General features: G+C 55.1%; 35 non-coding genes across 35 annotated transcripts; 7 read left to right on the top strand and 28 right to left on the bottom strand.

Annotated features, from left to right (window-relative positions):
- Positions 1 to 187: 187 nt before the first annotated feature.
- Trnam-cau lies at positions 188 to 260 on the bottom strand. Its single transcript has one exon. It is a non-coding gene; the product is annotated as a tRNA-Met (tRNA).
- Positions 261 to 640: 380 nt separating this feature from the next.
- Positions 641 to 711, bottom strand: Trnag-gcc. Its single transcript has one exon. It is a non-coding gene; the product is annotated as a tRNA-Gly (tRNA).
- A 325-nt stretch (positions 712 to 1,036) lies between these two features.
- Positions 1,037 to 1,108, top strand: Trnag-ucc. Its single transcript has one exon. It is a non-coding gene; the product is annotated as a tRNA-Gly (tRNA).
- A 598-nt stretch (positions 1,109 to 1,706) lies between these two features.
- Positions 1,707 to 1,780, bottom strand: Trnai-aau. Its single transcript has one exon. It is a non-coding gene; the product is annotated as a tRNA-Ile (tRNA).
- Positions 1,781 to 1,978: 198 nt separating this feature from the next.
- On the bottom strand, positions 1,979 to 2,050 carry Trnae-uuc. The gene has a single exon. It is a non-coding gene; the product is annotated as a tRNA-Glu (tRNA).
- A 305-nt stretch (positions 2,051 to 2,355) lies between these two features.
- Trnam-cau lies at positions 2,356 to 2,428 on the bottom strand. The gene has a single exon. It is a non-coding gene; the product is annotated as a tRNA-Met (tRNA).
- Positions 2,429 to 2,808: 380 nt separating this feature from the next.
- Trnag-gcc lies at positions 2,809 to 2,879 on the bottom strand. The gene has a single exon. It is a non-coding gene; the product is annotated as a tRNA-Gly (tRNA).
- Positions 2,880 to 3,204: 325 nt separating this feature from the next.
- Positions 3,205 to 3,276, top strand: Trnag-ucc. Its single transcript has one exon. It is a non-coding gene; the product is annotated as a tRNA-Gly (tRNA).
- A 598-nt stretch (positions 3,277 to 3,874) lies between these two features.
- On the bottom strand, positions 3,875 to 3,948 carry Trnai-aau. Its single transcript has one exon. It is a non-coding gene; the product is annotated as a tRNA-Ile (tRNA).
- A 198-nt stretch (positions 3,949 to 4,146) lies between these two features.
- On the bottom strand, positions 4,147 to 4,218 carry Trnae-uuc. Its single transcript has one exon. It is a non-coding gene; the product is annotated as a tRNA-Glu (tRNA).
- Positions 4,219 to 4,523: 305 nt separating this feature from the next.
- Trnam-cau lies at positions 4,524 to 4,596 on the bottom strand. The gene has a single exon. It is a non-coding gene; the product is annotated as a tRNA-Met (tRNA).
- A 380-nt stretch (positions 4,597 to 4,976) lies between these two features.
- On the bottom strand, positions 4,977 to 5,047 carry Trnag-gcc. The gene has a single exon. It is a non-coding gene; the product is annotated as a tRNA-Gly (tRNA).
- A 325-nt stretch (positions 5,048 to 5,372) lies between these two features.
- On the top strand, positions 5,373 to 5,444 carry Trnag-ucc. The gene has a single exon. It is a non-coding gene; the product is annotated as a tRNA-Gly (tRNA).
- Positions 5,445 to 6,042: 598 nt separating this feature from the next.
- On the bottom strand, positions 6,043 to 6,116 carry Trnai-aau. Its single transcript has one exon. It is a non-coding gene; the product is annotated as a tRNA-Ile (tRNA).
- Positions 6,117 to 6,314: 198 nt separating this feature from the next.
- Trnae-uuc lies at positions 6,315 to 6,386 on the bottom strand. Its single transcript has one exon. It is a non-coding gene; the product is annotated as a tRNA-Glu (tRNA).
- A 305-nt stretch (positions 6,387 to 6,691) lies between these two features.
- Positions 6,692 to 6,764, bottom strand: Trnam-cau. Its single transcript has one exon. It is a non-coding gene; the product is annotated as a tRNA-Met (tRNA).
- A 380-nt stretch (positions 6,765 to 7,144) lies between these two features.
- On the bottom strand, positions 7,145 to 7,215 carry Trnag-gcc. Its single transcript has one exon. It is a non-coding gene; the product is annotated as a tRNA-Gly (tRNA).
- A 325-nt stretch (positions 7,216 to 7,540) lies between these two features.
- Positions 7,541 to 7,612, top strand: Trnag-ucc. Its single transcript has one exon. It is a non-coding gene; the product is annotated as a tRNA-Gly (tRNA).
- A 598-nt stretch (positions 7,613 to 8,210) lies between these two features.
- Trnai-aau lies at positions 8,211 to 8,284 on the bottom strand. Its single transcript has one exon. It is a non-coding gene; the product is annotated as a tRNA-Ile (tRNA).
- Positions 8,285 to 8,482: 198 nt separating this feature from the next.
- Positions 8,483 to 8,554, bottom strand: Trnae-uuc. Its single transcript has one exon. It is a non-coding gene; the product is annotated as a tRNA-Glu (tRNA).
- A 305-nt stretch (positions 8,555 to 8,859) lies between these two features.
- On the bottom strand, positions 8,860 to 8,932 carry Trnam-cau. The gene has a single exon. It is a non-coding gene; the product is annotated as a tRNA-Met (tRNA).
- A 380-nt stretch (positions 8,933 to 9,312) lies between these two features.
- Trnag-gcc lies at positions 9,313 to 9,383 on the bottom strand. The gene has a single exon. It is a non-coding gene; the product is annotated as a tRNA-Gly (tRNA).
- Positions 9,384 to 9,708: 325 nt separating this feature from the next.
- Trnag-ucc lies at positions 9,709 to 9,780 on the top strand. Its single transcript has one exon. It is a non-coding gene; the product is annotated as a tRNA-Gly (tRNA).
- Positions 9,781 to 10,378: 598 nt separating this feature from the next.
- Positions 10,379 to 10,452, bottom strand: Trnai-aau. Its single transcript has one exon. It is a non-coding gene; the product is annotated as a tRNA-Ile (tRNA).
- A 198-nt stretch (positions 10,453 to 10,650) lies between these two features.
- Positions 10,651 to 10,722, bottom strand: Trnae-uuc. Its single transcript has one exon. It is a non-coding gene; the product is annotated as a tRNA-Glu (tRNA).
- A 305-nt stretch (positions 10,723 to 11,027) lies between these two features.
- Trnam-cau lies at positions 11,028 to 11,100 on the bottom strand. The gene has a single exon. It is a non-coding gene; the product is annotated as a tRNA-Met (tRNA).
- A 380-nt stretch (positions 11,101 to 11,480) lies between these two features.
- On the bottom strand, positions 11,481 to 11,551 carry Trnag-gcc. The gene has a single exon. It is a non-coding gene; the product is annotated as a tRNA-Gly (tRNA).
- A 325-nt stretch (positions 11,552 to 11,876) lies between these two features.
- Positions 11,877 to 11,948, top strand: Trnag-ucc. The gene has a single exon. It is a non-coding gene; the product is annotated as a tRNA-Gly (tRNA).
- A 598-nt stretch (positions 11,949 to 12,546) lies between these two features.
- On the bottom strand, positions 12,547 to 12,620 carry Trnai-aau. The gene has a single exon. It is a non-coding gene; the product is annotated as a tRNA-Ile (tRNA).
- Positions 12,621 to 12,818: 198 nt separating this feature from the next.
- On the bottom strand, positions 12,819 to 12,890 carry Trnae-uuc. The gene has a single exon. It is a non-coding gene; the product is annotated as a tRNA-Glu (tRNA).
- Positions 12,891 to 13,195: 305 nt separating this feature from the next.
- Positions 13,196 to 13,268, bottom strand: Trnam-cau. Its single transcript has one exon. It is a non-coding gene; the product is annotated as a tRNA-Met (tRNA).
- Positions 13,269 to 13,648: 380 nt separating this feature from the next.
- On the bottom strand, positions 13,649 to 13,719 carry Trnag-gcc. Its single transcript has one exon. It is a non-coding gene; the product is annotated as a tRNA-Gly (tRNA).
- A 325-nt stretch (positions 13,720 to 14,044) lies between these two features.
- On the top strand, positions 14,045 to 14,116 carry Trnag-ucc. Its single transcript has one exon. It is a non-coding gene; the product is annotated as a tRNA-Gly (tRNA).
- Positions 14,117 to 14,714: 598 nt separating this feature from the next.
- On the bottom strand, positions 14,715 to 14,788 carry Trnai-aau. Its single transcript has one exon. It is a non-coding gene; the product is annotated as a tRNA-Ile (tRNA).
- Positions 14,789 to 14,986: 198 nt separating this feature from the next.
- Trnae-uuc lies at positions 14,987 to 15,058 on the bottom strand. The gene has a single exon. It is a non-coding gene; the product is annotated as a tRNA-Glu (tRNA).
- Between the last annotated feature and the right edge of the window lie 98 nt (positions 15,059 to 15,156).

The following is a 15,156-nucleotide window of genomic DNA, read 5'->3' as shown; positions in this document are numbered from 1 at the left end:
CCTCAAACGCCGCAGAGCAATGCTTTTGGCTTCATGCTCTGCTGGGAGAAGAGGAAAAGGGAAGCTGTAAGTAGCAATAACAGGAGGTAAACATTTTCCCGCTGAAGCGTTGAAAAGTTGTGGATAACAAACAAGAACTACGTTGGCGCCCTAGCAACAGCGCCACCATCAGTCACAGAAAATTAAATGCCCCGGGTGAGGATCGAACTCACGACCTTAAGATTATGAGACTTACGCGCTGCCTACTGCGCTACCGAGGCACGGGTGCACCACTGGTCCTGGAAACTGGGTAAATACCGTACCCAATATTAGACGTAGAGACACTGTACTTCCTGGGTAACGTGTTCTGTTGCTACACGCGCACTGCCGGCCCAGTTGATTGCGGTGTTGCTGCAGCTGTTGCAACGATAGGCAGCACTCCTTGTCGTTAAAGCTCAGTGCCTCGGAGGCAACTGGACACAGCAACTTGTGAGGCCAAGCCGACGCTAGTCTGCAGAACATCATGCGAGCGTCCTAGTGGGGACCGGCGAGTGCTGCGTTCTCGGTTCTTCTCAAGGGAATCCAGCTATATATTCTTGCGGATCGTGCATCTCAAGCGCGCAAGCCACACGGCAGCATTATCGCGGGAAAAGCAAAATGATGCATCGGCCGGGAATCGAACCCGGGCCGCCCGCGTGGCAGGCGAGCATTCTACCACTGAACCACCGATGCTGGGGCCAGCGGCAACTTCACGCTGCTTCCCGAGCAGATGTCTCAAGGGAAAGTGGGACTGCCGTCAAGCGCCGTAGCATTCTGTGGAGAAGATGCTGCAGACGCTGAATCCTGCACTGCACTGCTTAAAAATGCCGCCAGAACGCGGTCCTCGCCGGCGCCGACTCTTGCCAAAGGATGCGAAATGTGCGCGGATACGCTGTCCGAATGCGTCTGGATGTGCTCCCCTAGCCTACCTCGAAATGCGCCTGCCAGGTACGATCACCTTCGGCCGCTGCCGACAGGCGGGAAGCCGACACAGCGCGGAGGCGGGGCGCTCGCTTGTGCGGTGGTGGTGTAATGGTCAGCATAGTTGCCTTCCAAGCAGTTGATCCGGGTTCGATTCCCGGCCACCGCAGCAGGCTTTTAATTTCGCGTATGAGTACTTTTGCCACGCGCTCTTAAATTATTGTTTTTCCGGCCTCCTACTCGCTGCATACCAGCCCTTAGTGTGTCTCGACTTGTCTCGACTTTGCTCGGCTGACGCGAGAGCTGACGCTCTCAAATCGGCCTATATCAAAACGACAAGCACGAGAAACGACTGAGAGAGGTAAAGAGAGGTGAGGCTAGGCGATGGACACACAGCACGCCCCCTTCATTTCACGGTGGCGTCTCCCTGACCGAATCGGGCTGCAGCTCCGAAAACTAAGGAGAAACAAAAATAGGAAGTAAAACTGCCAATAGTACCCTGTGTTCCCATGCGCTCACCCGCCCAAGTACTGACAGGGGCCAAAGTGGTTGCGCATCGGCAATCGGACATTTTCTTTCATTTTCTCTTTATCGGTTGAGAACCAGTGTATTCAAGATATTATGGCCATTGCCGAGTGAATGATGTAGCGCTTCCCGACGAGTCGGGTTCGGATCCTCTGTCAACTTCCACGCAGGGTGATGATCTTTTGGTCATCACACTCGCCAGCTGAAATCGGCGCTGCCTTTTCGTAGTAGTAAAAGAGCAGTGGCCCGTGGGGGGATCGAACCCACGACCTTCGCGTTATTAGCACGACGCTCTAACCAACTGAGCTAACGGGCCCCAGCAGATGCAGTTGCTCAGCCCTACGCTGGAAACTGGTGGCATGAAGCCGTACACCATTTCTATGGTCGTCGTGCGTCTGCTTCCCTAGTCTATATTCTGCTGACGGTCACGAAACAGTAGCTATATTGCGAGCAGGACGGGAAACGGCCGCTCGGACAGCTCAAACTTGTCACGACTCGTGTGGAAAAAATTCCGTTCCGGTACCGGGAATCGAACCCGGGCCTCCTGGGTGAAAGCCAGGTATCCTAGCCACTAGACCACACCGGATGCGGCCGTTTCGTTCGACCGTTCGTACGGTCGCTTGTCGCATTTCGTGTCGAGTGCCGCGTCGGCGCCCTTCTCTCTTTGCGAGCATCTTTGCACAGACTGACTGGCAAGGCGCGCACCTCAAACGCCGCAGAGCAATGCTTTTGGCTTCATGCTCTGCTGGGAGAAGAGGAAAAGGGAAGCTGTAAGTAGCAATAACAGGAGGTAAACATTTTCCCGCTGAAGCGTTGAAAAGTTGTGGATAACAAACAAGAACTACGTTGGCGCCCTAGCAACAGCGCCACCATCAGTCACAGAAAATTAAATGCCCCGGGTGAGGATCGAACTCACGACCTTAAGATTATGAGACTTACGCGCTGCCTACTGCGCTACCGAGGCACGGGTGCACCACTGGTCCTGGAAACTGGGTAAATACCGTACCCAATATTAGACGTAGAGACACTGTACTTCCTGGGTAACGTGTTCTGTTGCTACACGCGCACTGCCGGCCCAGTTGATTGCGGTGTTGCTGCAGCTGTTGCAACGATAGGCAGCACTCCTTGTCGTTAAAGCTCAGTGCCTCGGAGGCACCTGGACACAGCAACTTGTGAGGCCAAGCCGACGCTAGTCTGCAGAACATCATGCGAGCGTCCTAGTGGGGACCGGCGAGTGCTGCGTTCTCGGTTCTTCTCAAGGGAATCCAGCTATATATTCTTGCGGATCGTGCATCTCAAGCGCGCAAGCCACACGGCAGCATTATCGCGGGAAAAGCAAAATGATGCATCGGCCGGGAATCGAACCCGGGCCGCCCGCGTGGCAGGCGAGCATTCTACCACTGAACCACCGATGCTGGGGCCAGCGGCAACTTCACGCTGCTTCCCGAGCAGATGTCTCAAGGGAAAGTGGGACTGCCGTCAAGCGCCGTAGCATTCTGTGGAGAAGATGCTGCAGACGCTGAATCCTGCACTGCACTGCTTAAAAATGCCGCCAGAACGCGGTCCTCGCCGGCGCCGACTCTTGCCAAAGGATGCGAAATGTGCGCGGATACGCTGTCCGAATGCGTCTGGATGTGCTCCCCTAGCCTACCTCGAAATGCGCCTGCCAGGTACGATCACCTTCGGCCGCTGCCGACAGGCGGGAAGCCGACACAGCGCGGAGGCGGGGCGCTCGCTTGTGCGGTGGTGGTGTAATGGTCAGCATAGTTGCCTTCCAAGCAGTTGATCCGGGTTCGATTCCCGGCCACCGCAGCAGGCTTTTAATTTCGCGTATGAGTACTTTTGCCACGCGCTCTTAAATTATTGTTTTTCCGGCCTCCTACTCGCTGCATACCAGCCCTTAGTGTGTCTCGACTTGTCTCGACTTTGCTCGGCTGACGCGAGAGCTGACGCTCTCAAATCGGCCTATATCAAAACGACAAGCACGAGAAACGACTGAGAGAGGTAAAGAGAGGTGAGGCTAGGCGATGGACACACAGCACGCCCCCTTCATTTCACGGTGGCGTCTCCCTGACCGAATCGGGCTGCAGCTCCGAAAACTAAGGAGAAACAAAAATAGGAAGTAAAACTGCCAATAGTACCCTGTGTTCCCATGCGCTCACCCGCCCAAGTACTGACAGGGGCCAAAGTGGTTGCGCATCGGCAATCGGACATTTTCTTTCATTTTCTCTTTATCGGTTGAGAACCAGTGTATTCAAGATATTATGGCCATTGCCGAGTGAATGATGTAGCGCTTCCCGACGAGTCGGGTTCGGATCCTCTGTCAACTTCCACGCAGGGTGATGATCTTTTGGTCATCACACTCGCCAGCTGAAATCGGCGCTGCCTTTTCGTAGTAGTAAAAGAGCAGTGGCCCGTGGGGGGATCGAACCCACGACCTTCGCGTTATTAGCACGACGCTCTAACCAACTGAGCTAACGGGCCCCAGCAGATGCAGTTGCTCAGCCCTACGCTGGAAACTGGTGGCATGAAGCCGTACACCATTTCTATGGTCGTCGTGCGTCTGCTTCCCTAGTCTATATTCTGCTGACGGTCACGAAACAGTAGCTATATTGCGAGCAGGACGGGAAACGGCCGCTCGGACAGCTCAAACTTGTCACGACTCGTGTGGAAAAAATTCCGTTCCGGTACCGGGAATCGAACCCGGGCCTCCTGGGTGAAAGCCAGGTATCCTAGCCACTAGACCACACCGGATGCGGCCGTTTCGTTCGACCGTTCGTACGGTCGCTTGTCGCATTTCGTGTCGAGTGCCGCGTCGGCGCCCTTCTCTCTTTGCGAGCATCTTTGCACAGACTGACTGGCAAGGCGCGCACCTCAAACGCCGCAGAGCAATGCTTTTGGCTTCATGCTCTGCTGGGAGAAGAGGAAAAGGGAAGCTGTAAGTAGCAATAACAGGAGGTAAACATTTTCCCGCTGAAGCGTTGAAAAGTTGTGGATAACAAACAAGAACTACGTTGGCGCCCTAGCAACAGCGCCACCATCAGTCACAGAAAATTAAATGCCCCGGGTGAGGATCGAACTCACGACCTTAAGATTATGAGACTTACGCGCTGCCTACTGCGCTACCGAGGCACGGGTGCACCACTGGTCCTGGAAACTGGGTAAATACCGTACCCAATATTAGACGTAGAGACACTGTACTTCCTGGGTAACGTGTTCTGTTGCTACACGCGCACTGCCGGCCCAGTTGATTGCGGTGTTGCTGCAGCTGTTGCAACGATAGGCAGCACTCCTTGTCGTTAAAGCTCAGTGCCTCGGAGGCACCTGGACACAGCAACTTGTGAGGCCAAGCCGACGCTAGTCTGCAGAACATCATGCGAGCGTCCTAGTGGGGACCGGCGAGTGCTGCGTTCTCGGTTCTTCTCAAGGGAATCCAGCTATATATTCTTGCGGATCGTGCATCTCAAGCGCGCAAGCCACACGGCAGCATTATCGCGGGAAAAGCAAAATGATGCATCGGCCGGGAATCGAACCCGGGCCGCCCGCGTGGCAGGCGAGCATTCTACCACTGAACCACCGATGCTGGGGCCAGCGGCAACTTCACGCTGCTTCCCGAGCAGATGTCTCAAGGGAAAGTGGGACTGCCGTCAAGCGCCGTAGCATTCTGTGGAGAAGATGCTGCAGACGCTGAATCCTGCACTGCACTGCTTAAAAATGCCGCCAGAACGCGGTCCTCGCCGGCGCCGACTCTTGCCAAAGGATGCGAAATGTGCGCGGATACGCTGTCCGAATGCGTCTGGATGTGCTCCCCTAGCCTACCTCGAAATGCGCCTGCCAGGTACGATCACCTTCGGCCGCTGCCGACAGGCGGGAAGCCGACACAGCGCGGAGGCGGGGCGCTCGCTTGTGCGGTGGTGGTGTAATGGTCAGCATAGTTGCCTTCCAAGCAGTTGATCCGGGTTCGATTCCCGGCCACCGCAGCAGGCTTTTAATTTCGCGTATGAGTACTTTTGCCACGCGCTCTTAAATTATTGTTTTTCCGGCCTCCTACTCGCTGCATACCAGCCCTTAGTGTGTCTCGACTTGTCTCGACTTTGCTCGGCTGACGCGAGAGCTGACGCTCTCAAATCGGCCTATATCAAAACGACAAGCACGAGAAACGACTGAGAGAGGTAAAGAGAGGTGAGGCTAGGCGATGGACACACAGCACGCCCCCTTCATTTCACGGTGGCGTCTCCCTGACCGAATCGGGCTGCAGCTCCGAAAACTAAGGAGAAACAAAAATAGGAAGTAAAACTGCCAATAGTACCCTGTGTTCCCATGCGCTCACCCGCCCAAGTACTGACAGGGGCCAAAGTGGTTGCGCATCGGCAATCGGACATTTTCTTTCATTTTCTCTTTATCGGTTGAGAACCAGTGTATTCAAGATATTATGGCCATTGCCGAGTGAATGATGTAGCGCTTCCCGACGAGTCGGGTTCGGATCCTCTGTCAACTTCCACGCAGGGTGATGATCTTTTGGTCATCACACTCGCCAGCTGAAATCGGCGCTGCCTTTTCGTAGTAGTAAAAGAGCAGTGGCCCGTGGGGGGATCGAACCCACGACCTTCGCGTTATTAGCACGACGCTCTAACCAACTGAGCTAACGGGCCCCAGCAGATGCAGTTGCTCAGCCCTACGCTGGAAACTGGTGGCATGAAGCCGTACACCATTTCTATGGTCGTCGTGCGTCTGCTTCCCTAGTCTATATTCTGCTGACGGTCACGAAACAGTAGCTATATTGCGAGCAGGACGGGAAACGGCCGCTCGGACAGCTCAAACTTGTCACGACTCGTGTGGAAAAAATTCCGTTCCGGTACCGGGAATCGAACCCGGGCCTCCTGGGTGAAAGCCAGGTATCCTAGCCACTAGACCACACCGGATGCGGCCGTTTCGTTCGACCGTTCGTACGGTCGCTTGTCGCATTTCGTGTCGAGTGCCGCGTCGGCGCCCTTCTCTCTTTGCGAGCATCTTTGCACAGACTGACTGGCAAGGCGCGCACCTCAAACGCCGCAGAGCAATGCTTTTGGCTTCATGCTCTGCTGGGAGAAGAGGAAAAGGGAAGCTGTAAGTAGCAATAACAGGAGGTAAACATTTTCCCGCTGAAGCGTTGAAAAGTTGTGGATAACAAACAAGAACTACGTTGGCGCCCTAGCAACAGCGCCACCATCAGTCACAGAAAATTAAATGCCCCGGGTGAGGATCGAACTCACGACCTTAAGATTATGAGACTTACGCGCTGCCTACTGCGCTACCGAGGCACGGGTGCACCACTGGTCCTGGAAACTGGGTAAATACCGTACCCAATATTAGACGTAGAGACACTGTACTTCCTGGGTAACGTGTTCTGTTGCTACACGCGCACTGCCGGCCCAGTTGATTGCGGTGTTGCTGCAGCTGTTGCAACGATAGGCAGCACTCCTTGTCGTTAAAGCTCAGTGCCTCGGAGGCAACTGGACACAGCAACTTGTGAGGCCAAGCCGACGCTAGTCTGCAGAACATCATGCGAGCGTCCTAGTGGGGACCGGCGAGTGCTGCGTTCTCGGTTCTTCTCAAGGGAATCCAGCTATATATTCTTGCGGATCGTGCATCTCAAGCGCGCAAGCCACACGGCAGCATTATCGCGGGAAAAGCAAAATGATGCATCGGCCGGGAATCGAACCCGGGCCGCCCGCGTGGCAGGCGAGCATTCTACCACTGAACCACCGATGCTGGGGCCAGCGGCAACTTCACGCTGCTTCCCGAGCAGATGTCTCAAGGGAAAGTGGGACTACCGTCAAGCGCCGTAGCATTCTGTGGAGAAGATGCTGCAGACGCTGAATCCTGCACTGCACTGCTTAAAAATGCCGCCAGAACGCGGTCCTCGCCGGCGCCGACTCTTGCCAAAGGATGCGAAATGTGCGCGGATACGCTGTCCGAATGCGTCTGGATGTGCTCCCCTAGCCTACCTCGAAATGCGCCTGCCAGGTACGATCACCTTCGGCCGCTGCCGACAGGCGGGAAGCCGACACAGCGCGGAGGCGGGGCGCTCGCTTGTGCGGTGGTGGTGTAATGGTCAGCATAGTTGCCTTCCAAGCAGTTGATCCGGGTTCGATTCCCGGCCACCGCAGCAGGCTTTTAATTTCGCGTATGAGTACTTTTGCCACGCGCTCTTAAATTATTGTTTTTCCGGCCTCCTACTCGCTGCATACCAGCCCTTAGTGTGTCTCGACTTGTCTCGACTTTGCTCGGCTGACGCGAGAGCTGACGCTCTCAAATCGGCCTATATCAAAACGACAAGCACGAGAAACGACTGAGAGAGGTAAAGAGAGGTGAGGCTAGGCGATGGACACACAGCACGCCCCCTTCATTTCACGGTGGCGTCTCCCTGACCGAATCGGGCTGCAGCTCCGAAAACTAAGGAGAAACAAAAATAGGAAGTAAAACTGCTAATAGTACCCTGTGTTCCCATGCGCTCACCCGCCCAAGTACTGACAGGGGCCAAAGTGGTTGCGCATCGGCAATCGGACATTTTCTTTCATTTTCTCTTTATCGGTTGAGAACCAGTGTATTCAAGATATTATGGCCATTGCCGAGTGAATGATGTAGCGCTTCCCGACGAGTCGGGTTCGGATCCTCTGTCAACTTCCACGCAGGGTGATGATCTTTTGGTCATCACACTCGCCAGCTGAAATCGGCGCTGCCTTTTCGTAGTAGTAAAAGAGCAGTGGCCCGTGGGGGGATCGAACCCACGACCTTCGCGTTATTAGCACGACGCTCTAACCAACTGAGCTAACGGGCCCCAGCAGATGCAGTTGCTCAGCCCTACGCTGGAAACTGGTGGCATGAAGCCGTACACCATTTCTATGGTCGTCGTGCGTCTGCTTCCCTAGTCTATATTCTGCTGACGGTCACGAAACAGTAGCTATATTGCGAGCAGGACGGGAAACGGCCGCTCGGACAGCTCAAACTTGTCACGACTCGTGTGGAAAAAATTCCGTTCCGGTACCGGGAATCGAACCCGGGCCTCCTGGGTGAAAGCCAGGTATCCTAGCCACTAGACCACACCGGATGCGGCCGTTTCGTTCGACCGTTCGTACGGTCGCTTGTCGCATTTCGTGTCGAGTGCCGCGTCGGCGCCCTTCTCTCTTTGCGAGCATCTTTGCACAGACTGACTGGCAAGGCGCGCACCTCAAACGCCGCAGAGCAATGCTTTTGGCTTCATGCTCTGCTGGGAGAAGAGGAAAAGGGAAGCTGTAAGTAGCAATAACAGGAGGTAAACATTTTCCCGCTGAAGCGTTGAAAAGTTGTGGATAACAAACAAGAACTACGTTGGCGCCCTAGCAACAGCGCCACCATCAGTCACAGAAAATTAAATGCCCCGGGTGAGGATCGAACTCACGACCTTAAGATTATGAGACTTACGCGCTGCCTACTGCGCTACCGAGGCACGGGTGCACCACTGGTCCTGGAAACTGGGTAAATACCGTACCCAATATTAGACGTAGAGACACTGTACTTCCTGGGTAACGTGTTCTGTTGCTACACGCGCACTGCCGGCCCAGTTGATTGCGGTGTTGCTGCAGCTGTTGCAACGATAGGCTGCACTCCTTGTCGTTAAAGCTCAGTGCCTCGGAGGCACCTGGACACAGCAACTTGTGAGGCCAAGCCGACGCTAGTCTGCAGAACATCATGCGAGCGTCCTAGTGGGGACCGGCGAGTGCTGCGTTCTCGGTTCTTCTCAAGGGAATCCAGCTATATATTCTTGCGGATCGTGCATCTCAAGCGCGCAAGCCACACGGCAGCATTATCGCGGGAAAAGCAAAATGATGCATCGGCCGGGAATCGAACCCGGGCCGCCCGCGTGGCAGGCGAGCATTCTACCACTGAACCACCGATGCTGGGGCCAGCGGCAACTTCACGCTGCTTCCCGAGCAGATGTCTCAAGGGAAAGTGGGACTGCCGTCAAGCGCCGTAGCATTCTGTGGAGAAGATGCTGCAGACGCTGAATCCTGCACTGCACTGCTTAAAAATGCCGCCAGAACGCGGTCCTCGCCGGCGCCGACTCTTGCCAAAGGATGCGAAATGTGCGCGGATACGCTGTCCGAATGCGTCTGGATGTGCTCCCCTAGCCTACCTCGAAATGCGCCTGCCAGGTACGATCACCTTCGGCCGCTGCCGACAGGCGGGAAGCCGACACAGCGCGGAGGCGGGGCGCTCGCTTGTGCGGTGGTGGTGTAATGGTCAGCATAGTTGCCTTCCAAGCAGTTGATCCGGGTTCGATTCCCGGCCACCGCAGCAGGCTTTTAATTTCGCGTATGAGTACTTTTGCCACGCGCTCTTAAATTATTGTTTTTCCGGCCTCCTACTCGCTGCATACCAGCCCTTAGTGTGTCTCGACTTGTCTCGACTTTGCTCGGCTGACGCGAGAGCTGACGCTCTCAAATCGGCCTATATCAAAACGACAAGCACGAGAAACGACTGAGAGAGGTAAAGAGAGGTGAGGCTAGGCGATGGACACACAGCACGCCCCCTTCATTTCACGGTGGCGTCTCCCTGACCGAATCGGGCTGCAGCTCCGAAAACTAAGGAGAAACAAAAATAGGAAGTAAAACTGCTAATAGTACCCTGTGTTCCCATGCGCTCACCCGCCCAAGTACTGACAGGGGCCAAAGTGGTTGCGCATCGGCAATCGGACATTTTCTTTCATTTTCTCTTTATCGGTTGAGAACCAGTGTATTCAAGATATTATGGCCATTGCCGAGTGAATGATGTAGCGCTTCCCGACGAGTCGGGTTCGGATCCTCTGTCAACTTCCACGCAGGGTGATGATCTTTTGGTCATCACACTCGCCAGCTGAAATCGGCGCTGCCTTTTCGTAGTAGTAAAAGAGCAGTGGCCCGTGGGGGGATCGAACCCACGACCTTCGCGTTATTAGCACGACGCTCTAACCAACTGAGCTAACGGGCCCCAGCAGATGCAGTTGCTCAGCCCTACGCTGGAAACTGGTGGCATGAAGCCGTACACCATTTCTATGGTCGTCGTGCGTCTGCTTCCCTAGTCTATATTCTGCTGACGGTCACGAAACAGTAGCTATATTGCGAGCAGGACGGGAAACGGCCGCTCGGACAGCTCAAACTTGTCACGACTCGTGTGGAAAAAATTCCGTTCCGGTACCGGGAATCGAACCCGGGCCTCCTGGGTGAAAGCCAGGTATCCTAGCCACTAGACCACACCGGATGCGGCCGTTTCGTTCGACCGTTCGTACGGTCGCTTGTCGCATTTCGTGTCGAGTGCCGCGTCGGCGCCCTTCTCTCTTTGCGAGCATCTTTGCACAGACTGACTGGCAAGGCGCGCACCTCAAACGCCGCAGAGCAATGCTTTTGGCTTCATGCTCTGCTGGGAGAAGAGGAAAAGGGAAGCTGTAAGTAGCAATAACAGGAGGTAAACATTTTCCCGCTGAAGCGTTGAAAAGTTGTGGATAACAAACAAGAACTACGTTGGCGCCCTAGCAACAGCGCCACCATCAGTCACAGAAAATTAAATGCCCCGGGTGAGGATCGAACTCACGACCTTAAGATTATGAGACTTACGCGCTGCCTACTGCGCTACCGAGGCACGGGTGCACCACTGGTCCTGGAAACTGGGTAAATACCGTACCCAATATTAGACGTAGAGACACTGTACTTCCTGGGTAACGTGTTCTGTTGCTACACGCGCACTGCCGGCCCAGTTGATTGCGGTGTTGCTGCAGCTGTTGCAACGATAGGCTGCACTCCTTGTCGTTAAAGCTCAGTGCCTCGGAGGCACCTGGACACAGCAACTTGTGAGGCCAAGCCGACGCTAGTCTGCAGAACATCATGCGAGCGTCCTAGTGGGGACCGGCGAGTGCTGCGTTCTCGGTTCTTCTCAAGGGAATCCAGCTATATATTCTTGCGGATCGTGCATCTCAAGCGCGCAAGCCACACGGCAGCATTATCGCGGGAAAAGCAAAATGATGCATCGGCCGGGAATCGAACCCGGGCCGCCCGCGTGGCAGGCGAGCATTCTACCACTGAACCACCGATGCTGGGGCCAGCGGCAACTTCACGCTGCTTCCCGAGCAGATGTCTCAAGGGAAAGTGGGACTGCCGTCAAGCGCCGTAGCATTCTGTGGAGAAGATGCTGCAGACGCTGAATCCTGCACTGCACTGCTTAAAAATGCCGCCAGAACGCGGTCCTCGCCGGCGCCGACTCTTGCCAAAGGATGCGAAATGTGCGCGGATACGCTGTCCGAATGCGTCTGGATGTGCTCCCCTAGCCTACCTCGAAATGCGCCTGCCAGGTACGATCACCTTCGGCCGCTGCCGACAGGCGGGAAGCCGACACAGCGCGGAGGCGGGGCGCTCGCTTGTGCGGTGGTGGTGTAATGGTCAGCATAGTTGCCTTCCAAGCAGTTGATCCGGGTTCGATTCCCGGCCACCGCAGCAGGCTTTTAATTTCGCGTATGAGTACTTTTGCCACGCGCTCTTAAATTATTGTTTTTCCGGCCTCCTACTCGCTGCATACCAGCCCTTAGTGTGTCTCGACTTGTCTCGACTTTGCTCGGCTGACGCGAGAGCTGACGCTCTCAAATCGGCCTATATCAAAACGACAAGCACGAGAAACGACTGAGAGAGGTAAAGAGAGGTGAGGCTAGGCGATGGACACACAGCACGCCCCCTTCATTTCACGGTGGCGTCTCCCTGACCGAATCGGGCTGCAGCTCCGAAAACTAAGGAGAAACAAAAATAGGAAGTAAAACTGCCAATAGTACCCTGTGTTCCCATGCGCTCACCCGCCCAAGTACTGACAGGGGCCAAAGTGGTTGCGCATCGGCAATCGGACATTTTCTTTCATTTTCTCTTTATCGGTTGAGAACCAGTGTATTCAAGATATTATGGCCATTGCCGAGTGAATGATGTAGCGCTTCCCGACGAGTCGGGTTCGGATCCTCTGTCAACTTCCACGCAGGGTGATGATCTTTTGGTCATCACACTCGCCAGCTGAAATCGGCGCTGCCTTTTCGTAGTAGTAAAAGAGCAGTGGCCCGTGGGGGGATCGAACCCACGACCTTCGCGTTATTAGCACGACGCTCTAACCAACTGAGCTAACGGGCCCCAGCAGATGCAGTTGCTCAGCCCTACGCTGGAAACTGGTGGCATGAAGCCGTACACCATTTCTATGGTCGTCGTGCGTCTGCTTCCCTAGTCTATATTCTGCTGACGGTCACGAAACAGTAGCTATATTGCGAGCAGGACGGGAAACGGCCGCTCGGACAGCTCAAACTTGTCACGACTCGTGTGGAAAAAATTCCGTTCCGGTACCGGGAATCGAACCCGGGCCTCCTGGGTGAAAGCCAGGTATCCTAGCCACTAGACCACACCGGATGCGGCCGTTTCGTTCGACCGTTCGTACGGTCGCTTGTCGCATTTCGTGTCGAGTGCCGCGTCGGCGCCCTTCTCTCTTTGCGAGCATCTTTGCACAGACTGACTGGCAAGGCGCGCACCTCAAACGCCGCAGAGCAATGCTTTTGGCTTCATGCTCTGCTGGGAGAAGAGGAAAAGGGAAGCTGTAAGTAGCAATAACAGGAGGTAAACATTTTCCCGCTGAAGCGTTGAAAAGTTGTGGATAACAAACAAGAACTACGTTGGCGCCCTAGCAACAGCGCCACCATCAGTCACAGAAAATTAAATGCCCCGGGTGAGGATCGAACTCACGACCTTAAGATTATGAGACTTACGCGCTGCCTACTGCGCTACCGAGGCACGGGTGCACCACTGGTCCTGGAAACTGGGTAAATACCGTACCCAATATTAGACGTAGAGACACTGTACTTCCTGGGTAACGTGTTCTGTTGCTACACGCGCACTGCCGGCCCAGTTGATTGCGGTGTTGCTGCAGCTGTTGCAACGATAGGCAGCACTCCTTGTCGTTAAAGCTCAGTGCCTCGGAGGCACCTGGACACAGCAACTTGTGAGGCCAAGCCGACGCTAGTCTGCAGAACATCATGCGAGCGTCCTAGTGGGGACCGGCGAGTGCTGCGTTCTCGGTTCTTCTCAAGGGAATCCAGCTATATATTCTTGCGGATCGTGCATCTCAAGCGCGCAAGCCACACGGCAGCATTATCGCGGGAAAAGCAAAATGATGCATCGGCCGGGAATCGAACCCGGGCCGCCCGCGTGGCAGGCGAGCATTCTACCACTGAACCACCGATGCTGGGGCCAGCGGCAACTTCACGCTGCTTCCCGAGCAGATGTCTCAAGGGAAAGTGGGACTGCCGTCAAGCGCCGTAGCATTCTGTGGAGAAGATGCTGCAGACGCTGAATCCTGCACTGCACTGCTTAAAAATGCCGCCAGAACGCGGTCCTCGCCGGCGCCGACTCTTGCCAAAGGATGCGAAATGTGCGCGGATACGCTGTCCGAATGCGTCTGGATGTGCTCCCCTAGCCTACCTCGAAATGCGCCTGCCAGGTACGATCACCTTCGGCCGCTGCCGACAGGCGGGAAGCCGACACAGCGCGGAGGCGGGGCGCTCGCTTGTGCGGTGGTGGTGTAATGGTCAGCATAGTTGCCTTCCAAGCAGTTGATCCGGGTTCGATTCCCGGCCACCGCAGCAGGCTTTTAATTTCGCGTATGAGTACTTTTGCCACGCGCTCTTAAATTATTGTTTTTCCGGCCTCCTACTCGCTGCATACCAGCCCTTAGTGTGTCTCGACTTGTCTCGACTTTGCTCGGCTGACGCGAGAGCTGACGCTCTCAAATCGGCCTATATCAAAACGACAAGCACGAGAAACGACTGAGAGAGGTAAAGAGAGGTGAGGCTAGGCGATGGACACACAGCACGCCCCCTTCATTTCACGGTGGCGTCTCCCTGACCGAATCGGGCTGCAGCTCCGAAAACTAAGGAGAAACAAAAATAGGAAGTAAAACTGCCAATAGTACCCTGTGTTCCCATGCGCTCACCCGCCCAAGTACTGACAGGGGCCAAAGTGGTTGCGCATCGGCAATCGGACATTTTCTTTCATTTTCTCTTTATCGGTTGAGAACCAGTGTATTCAAGATATTATGGCCATTGCCGAGTGAATGATGTAGCGCTTCCCGACGAGTCGGGTTCGGATCCTCTGTCAACTTCCACGCAGGGTGATGATCTTTTGGTCATCACACTCGCCAGCTGAAATCGGCGCTGCCTTTTCGTAGTAGTAAAAGAGCAGTGGCCCGTGGGGGGATCGAACCCACGACCTTCGCGTTATTAGCACGACGCTCTAACCAACTGAGCTAACGGGCCCCAGCAGATGCAGTTGCTCAGCCCTACGCTGGAAACTGGTGGCATGAAGCCGTACACCATTTCTATGGTCGTCGTGCGTCTGCTTCCCTAGTCTATATTCTGCTGACGGTCACGAAACAGTAGCTATATTGCGAGCAGGACGGGAAACGGCCGCTCGGACAGCTCAAACTTGTCACGACTCGTGTGGAAAAAATTCCGTTCCGGTACCGGGAATCGAACCCGGGCCTCCTGGGTGAAAGCCAGGTATCCTAGCCACTAGACCACACCGGATGCGGCCGTTTCGTTCGACCGTTCGTACGGTCGCTTGTCGCATTTCGTGTCGAGTGCCGCGTCGGCGCCCTTCTCTCTTTGCGAGCATCTTTGCACAG

This window comes from Schistocerca piceifrons, unplaced genomic scaffold, assembly GCF_021461385.2.
Source record: "Schistocerca piceifrons isolate TAMUIC-IGC-003096 unplaced genomic scaffold, iqSchPice1.1 HiC_scaffold_635, whole genome shotgun sequence".
Lineage (NCBI taxonomy): Eukaryota > Metazoa > Arthropoda > Insecta > Orthoptera > Acrididae > Schistocerca > Schistocerca piceifrons.
Note: the sequence above shows the minus strand (reverse complement) of the source record. Positions and strands in the feature narration are given on the sequence as shown.